This window comes from Schistocerca cancellata, chromosome 8 (assembly GCF_023864275.1).
Source record: "Schistocerca cancellata isolate TAMUIC-IGC-003103 chromosome 8, iqSchCanc2.1, whole genome shotgun sequence".
Classification (NCBI taxonomy): domain Eukaryota; kingdom Metazoa; phylum Arthropoda; class Insecta; order Orthoptera; family Acrididae; genus Schistocerca; species Schistocerca cancellata.
In genome coordinates, this window is record NC_064633.1 from 333,954,421 (window position 1) to 333,961,630 (window position 7,210).

Here is a 7,210-nt window from a genome sequence, read left to right on the forward strand (position 1 = left end):
CCGTCACAGCTCATAGTACCTACACAATATGTACGTTATGCAACAAATAGTGTTTCAATTAGTATTAAACACAGAGAAGATTGTATAGGCATTATAATTACTACTTCATTACATTGAGCCATATGACGTAGCACAAGGCAATCAGTGACACCATTTTCACAAATATGGTAGTTCAAAAGTCAAAGAGTAAATAGCTGTATCTAAGAGCAAATTAAGTATCTTTTCCTATTACGCATAATCTTCTCCAAGTTAATGATTATTTTGTACTACATATTTTCTAAAGTACCCTCTGTTCTTCCGAAAATGTCAGGCTATCTCATTACAAAATTTAATCAAAATGGGTTTAGCGACTCAGTAATGATAAATTTAAACGTCATACACAATGCAGCATTTTCTCATGCATCTCAATATTTATGACGTCATATATCCCGAATTATGTTGTAAAGTAATATAATTTTGTAGGTACATGCACTGGCATATGTTAGCATTGTCGGCAAAATGCGTCACGAATACAGTTAGTAGTAAGGAAGTAATAAATTGAAACGTCATTCCTGATGCGAAAATGAACACCACTTTTTTCGACTTTTAGCAAAACGACGTGTAAATGTATTCTCATTTTTCGAAAAATTCTGGCGTAATAATGAGGGGAAGCTATAAAGCTACGCTCTGCCTTATCTCGTTCCGAAAGTATCTGCAGATGGTCAAAATCGCAGAGAAGAAACAAAAAACATAATATTACTCAGGGGAAAAGTATTAACGAAAAAATATTTTGTATACGCGGTATTACATAGCGATGTAAAATAAATCAAATAATAGATAGTATAAAACTTCATCCTCCTGACCTGAACATCTCAAGAATTCCGAAATTCCGTTTCGATCCGTGTCACCGCACATTGTCTGCAGTAGGAAAGTTACAGAGTTTCAGTTCCGTGTCCATACAAAGATTTGAACTACCAGAAAGCCCCCTTTAATAGGAGAATGAAAATTTATTTCTGGTAAAAATAATCATTAAATTTTTTTAAGCCAGGATGATAAGGAGGAACACCTGTCTTAAACTGTATGGTCCATCGTTCGTTACTAACTGCCGATACAGTCATCTGCTGCTCAAGCTGCACCCTTTGTCAAGAGGTAGCGTGTTTGACTAATAATCAAAACGAGTTGCAACTGCTTAAATTTTGAATAAGAATCATCAGCGATGGCGGGCAATAGCTTCCGGCGTAAGAAGGGATCTTCATTCTGCCAGCGGCCTTGTCGGTGAGAGCAGAGGAGCAGACGGAGGTTCACGGCACTCTCTGTCTTTCGGGTGTGTATCTGCCCTTAAAAGGCGGAAAATCAGCTATGGTCAACAGCATGAAGATGCAGAAGGCAATGGAAACCACTGCATTAAAGATACATCATGTGTATCCACAGGACATGTGGCCTATGACTGAAAAAGTGTCACGATAATCTCTCCATTGGAAAAAAATTCCGCACTAGACTGGAATAGAAGGGAGAACCGATAGAGGTACTCAAAGTACTCTCTGCCACACACCGTCAGGTGGCTTGCGCAGTATGGATGTAGATGTAGATGTAGATGTAGAGCACACCTCCGTTGCAGACGCCATTTTGAAGCCTTCGTATAGTGCCACCACATTTGGGAACTTCATGGAATTATACAGGCTGAAGCTGCAATATTCCGAAGTGTCCCGCAACAAATTCACCATATTTTCAACGGAGGTTGGTCGAGCAAAAAGAAATGTTTGTTGCATTAGTTATTAAAAACCCCTCGTAGTAGTAGAACTGGAGGAGACTATCAGGAAGAATCAATGCGGAAAGAAGTGGGATACGGAAGTACTAAAGAGTGAAGAGATGCACTTGAAGTTCTCTCAGGTTATAGGTACTGTGTTAATGAATAATTCAGGAGGCAGTTCAGTTAAAGAGGAATGAACATCTTTAAGAAAGAGCATTCACAGTTGTTGGAAAAATAAACGTAGGCACAAGGAGGGAAACTGCTATGAAACCATTGATGACAGACGACATAATGATGTTTATCGACAAAAGAAAGAAGTACAAAATTGTGGAGGTAAATTCAGGAATACAGAAATACAATTTGTTTAGTAATGGAATAAATAGGAAATGCAGGGAGGCTACGGCTAATGGCTGCATGAAAAATGTGAACAAACAGAAAAAGAAAAGAATATCGGAAGGACTAACTCAGTATATAGGAAAGTCAAAATAACTTTTTGTGACATTAAAAGCAATGGTGATAACATTAAGACTGAAGTGGGAATTCCACTGTTAAATGCAAAGGAAAGAGCGGATATATAGAACGAGTACATAGAAGACCTCTGTGATGGGGAAGACCTGTCTGAGGATGTGATGTAGAAGAAAGTGGTCGATAGGAAACATACAGGAGATTCAGTATTAAAATCAGAATTTAAAAGTGCTTTGGAGGACTTAAGGACAAATAAGGTAAAATGGATAAGCAACATTCCATCGGAATTTCTAAAGTCATGGGAGTAAGTGGCCACAGGACGACTATTCACGTTGGCGTGTAGAGTGTATAGTACTGGTGATATACCATCAGATTTTTGGAAAAATACCATCCACACAATCTCCAAGATAGCAAGATCCGACACGTAATAGCTCATTCTTCCACGTTTCTGACAACAATACCATATAGAAGAATGGAAAAGAAAACTGAGGATGTTTTGGATGACGATCAAATTTGCTGTAGGAAAGGTAAAGGCACGAAAGAGGCAGTTTTACCGCTAAGACTGATAATGGAAGCAAGACTAAAGAAAAATTAAGACATGTGCATAGGATTTGTCGACCTGGAAAAAGCGTTCGACTATGTCGGATGGCCCAAGATCTTCGAAATGCTGAGGAAAACACGGATAAGTTGCACGAAAAGGCGTGTAATATACAATACGCACACTTACTAATACTGGAAGACCAAGAAATAAGTGCTTGAACTAGGAAGGGTGTATGGGATCTAGTCTTCGTCCCACTGTTCAGTCTGTACATCGAAAAAGCAATGACGAAAATAAAAGTAAGGTACAAAAGTGGGATAAAAATTCAAGGGGGAAGAATATCAAATTTCACTAGTATCCTTATTGAAAGAGAATCTGGATTACAGTATCTATTGGAATGAACAGTCTGAGTGCAGAAAATGGATCTAGAGTAAATGGAAGAAAGACGAAAGTAGTGAGAAGTAACGAGATCAGCAGGAAACGTAATATAACATTTGAGGATCACGAAGTAGACGAAGTTAAGGAATTCTGCCACATAGGCATCGAAATAACCTGTAATGAACGGAGCAAGAACAACATCAAAAGCAGACTAGCAATGGCAAAAAAGGCTTTCCTGGCCAAGGGACGTCTACTAGTATCAAACATAGGCCTTAATTTGAGGAAGAAATTCATGAGAATGTACATTTGGAGGACAGCATTGAATGGTAGTGGAACATGGACAGTTGGAAAACTGGCACAGAAAAGAACTGGAACGTTTGGGATGAGATGCTACAGAAGAATGATGAAAATTAGGTTGACTGGTAAGGTAAGGAATGTGGAGCTTCTCCGAAGAATCGGCGAGGAAATGAATATATGGAAAACACTGACAATAAGAAGGGATAGGCTGATAGGACATCTATTAAGACCTCAGGGAAGAATATTCATGTTACTTCAGGGAGATGTAGAGGGTGAAAACTGAAGAGGAAGACTGGAATACACTGAGCAAATAATTGAGGACGTAGGTTGTAAATGCTACTCTGAGATGAAGAGGTTGGCAAGGGAGAGGAAATCGCGGATGGCTGCATCAAAACAGTCAGAAGAATGATAACCCAAAAAATAATTCGCTGCTACTCTATTTTGATTATGATTAATAAATTTTATAATCTCTTTTTTCAAATGTTCTGCGAATTATACAGTATATCCTATAGTCCATTAGCCATCTGATTCTGAATCCCATTCACGAATTTTTTATCACTCTTTGTGCCAATATTTGCTTGTCTTATGAGGGTCTAAATCCTTACAGTTGTCGATTGCATCAGTTCGGTTTCGTTTGTAAGAAGAATAATCCTCTGATTATGATGCAGATAAGAGTTAACCATTTTAAACTCCATACTATCATTAACTACGCCAGGACATTTCCCCACTCGCTGCTACTGACATTAGTAGTCAACAGACGAAGAACCTGAAGTACGTGTCGACCCTTCAGTTTACTTTTCTTGTGTTTCGCGTCCAGTTTTGTGCCCGTCTATCCTGCATTTTAGAAATTCTATTTCTCTACTGTTATAACACATCCAGCATTCAGTATATCAATAGGGAGCACCACAATAGAGTCGTTTGCCTTACTACTGATAACTACCTACAATATTGACATCGACCCACAGGGTCGAACGAGAGGCTACTTTCACTTAAAATTTATTTCTAGACCAATAAGAGTGCAAGACAACAATTTAAAGGAGTGCTCGTCATATTCTTCAAATGTGTTCGAACGACGTTGTATGGTGACCTCTGAATTTCCACTCCATTTATTGCTGTTGATGCTTGAGCCCCAGCCCAATGACTAGACAAAGTTTTCAAGAAAAATCGAGAAGTGCAAGTAGATGTAGGATTATACAAACCTAAGAATTGCCTGATGGTGCTTGACATTCTTCGAAATCTGTAGATGTATCTCAAGATCTGAGATACATTCACTTGGTTTGTCCTGGTTCCTTAATGTTGCTGAAGTCTTCCACTTACGCAAAGCTGAAATGTTGTCGTTCAAAATCTCCAGCTCAGCAGCAACCCTCAGCATGAGGTCAACGAAGAAACAGTCAGTGCACACAACAGCAATATCAACGGACATCATGCTCAGGAACTGTATCAGGTAGAGTGCCTCGTATGTGGGAGACGCGTACATGTCCAGTGGTAACCAGACGGCCAGGGGCAGAGAGCGATTATTGCTGGAAGTGTTCCCATCTTCCGTGTTGAGGACCTGGTGAACCAGTGGGGGAGCCGCCCAAATAACCACTGTTACGGTTGTGGTCCCCTGCAAAACAGAGCACGTGTAAGGCTTCAGGGTAACGCAATACAGGTAAGAGTACAGTTTAAGCAAATGGCAGCATGTATTTTTGCACGTTCCACAATTTCTGTTGCTTTAGTAGTTGCCACATTGCATGATACGTGCTGCATTCCAGCATGTAAGTCTCACTGCATACCGTATCATGATGTTGACCTTTCCACAATTTACTCTCTGAGAGACATTGTAGCACATACATACATACAGTACATGCTAATGATACCAAATACTAGGTTGGTGACTCAATTCATTCCGTTTTTGTTTTGAATGTTGACATTCCGATTGCCATGGGTTTATTTCTAAACTGTCATTTTTATTTGTAGTTTGAGTTCACATACTGTCAGTTTGTCATTTTGAGACAGCGAGTGGTTCAGTGTACACTACAAAAGTGGAGAAATCGCAACATTTTCGACATATTCTTTTGTTTGAGTTCGATAGAGGGGTGACAGCAGAGGAGGCAGCCAGAAAAATTTGCGCCCTGTATGGGTGCAGTGCCACTGGCCAGAACACGGTAAGAAAATACACTCCTGGAAATTGAAATAAGAAGACCGTGAATTCATTGTCCCAGGAAGGGGAAACTTTATTGACACATTCCTGGGGTCAGATACATCACATGATCACACTGACAGAACCACAGGCACATAGACACAGGCAACAGAGCATGCACAATGTCGGCACTAGTACAGTGTATATCCACCTTTCGCAGCAATGCAGGCTGCTATTCTCCCAAGGAGACGATCGTAGAGATGCTGGATGTGGTCCTGTGGAACGGCTTGCCATGCCATTTCCACCTGGCGCCTCAGTTGGACCAGCGTTCGTGCTGGACGTGCAGACCGCGTGAGACGACGCTTCATCCAGTCCCAAACATGCTCAATGGGGGACAGATCCGGAGATCTTGCTGGCCAGGGTAGTTGACTTACACCTTCTAGAGCACGTTGGGTGGCACGGGATACATGCGGACGTGCATTGTCCTGTTGGAACAGTAAGTTCCCTTGCCGGTCTAGGAATGGTAGAACGATGGGTTCGATGACGGTTTGGATGTACCGTGCACTATTCAGTGTCCCCTCGACGATCATTCACGCCTGTCGCGACACCACTGGAGGCGGGCTGCACGATGTTGGGGCGTGAGCGGAAGACGGCCTAACGGTGTGCGGGACCGTAGCCCAGCTTCATGGAGACGGTTGTGAATGGTCCTCGCCGATATCCCAGGAGCAACAGTGTCCCTAATTTGCTGGGAAGTGGCGGTGCGGTCCCCTACGGCACTGCGTAGGATCCTACGGTCTTGGCGTGCATCCGTGCGTCGCTGCGGTCCGGTCCCAGGTCGACGGGCACGTGCACCTTCCGCCGACCACTGGTGACAACATCGATGTACTGTGGAGACCTCACGCCCCACGTGTTGAGCAATTCGGCGGTACGTCCACCCGGCCTCCCGCATGCCCACTATACGCCCTCGCTCAAAGTCCGTCAGCTGCACATACGGTTCACGTCCACGCTGTCGCGGCATGCTACCAGTGTTAAAGACTGCGATGGAGCTCCGTATGCCACGGCAAACTGGCTGACACTGACGGCGGCGGTGCACAAATGCTGCGCAGCTAGCGCCATTCGACGGCCAATACCGCGGTTCCTGGTGTGTCCGCTGTGCCGTGCGTGTGATCATTGCTTGTACAGCCCTCTCGCAGTGTCCGGAGCAAGTATGGTGGGTCTGACACACCGGTGTCAATGTGTTCTTTTTTCCATTTCCAGGAGTGTATTTTTCTCTTTTGAAGGAGGATCATTTCAACATTAGTGACATTACGGAGACTTTCTGGGTCTGATTAAGATAGTTTAAACGGATTAATCCAAAATCATCCACGTCACTGTACTGGAGAACTATCAAAATCACAAAAACCATAACCAAAAATCTCTGCTTGCTAGTCATCAACTGGCTCGTGAACGAGACCGACGCCATTCCTGTCCTCTATCGTTACTGGTGATGAGAAATGGTGTCTTCATGCTAACATAAGTAAGTCGTTACCGACCCACCTCATTCACTTGACCCTGCGCCTTCAGATTCTCACCTTTTGGCTGTCTGTAGAACAATCTTCAAGGAATGTCCTTTCCAGATAAAAATGAGCTCCGAAGATGGCTCAGCGAGTTTTTCGCCTGAAAACAACGTGATTTCATCGAT

General features: G+C 42.6%; 1 long non-coding RNA gene across 1 annotated transcript in view; it reads right to left on the reverse strand.

Annotated features, from left to right (window-relative positions):
* LOC126094553 (uncharacterized) overlaps window positions 1–4,725 on the reverse strand; it is a 50,904-nt gene extending 46,179 nt beyond the window's left edge. The window contains exon 1 of the long non-coding RNA XR_007521847.1: window positions 4,607–4,725. This is a non-coding gene — a long non-coding RNA (uncharacterized LOC126094553). The remainder of the gene's footprint in view (window positions 1–4,606) is intronic.
* Between the last annotated feature and the right edge of the window lie 2,485 nt (window positions 4,726–7,210).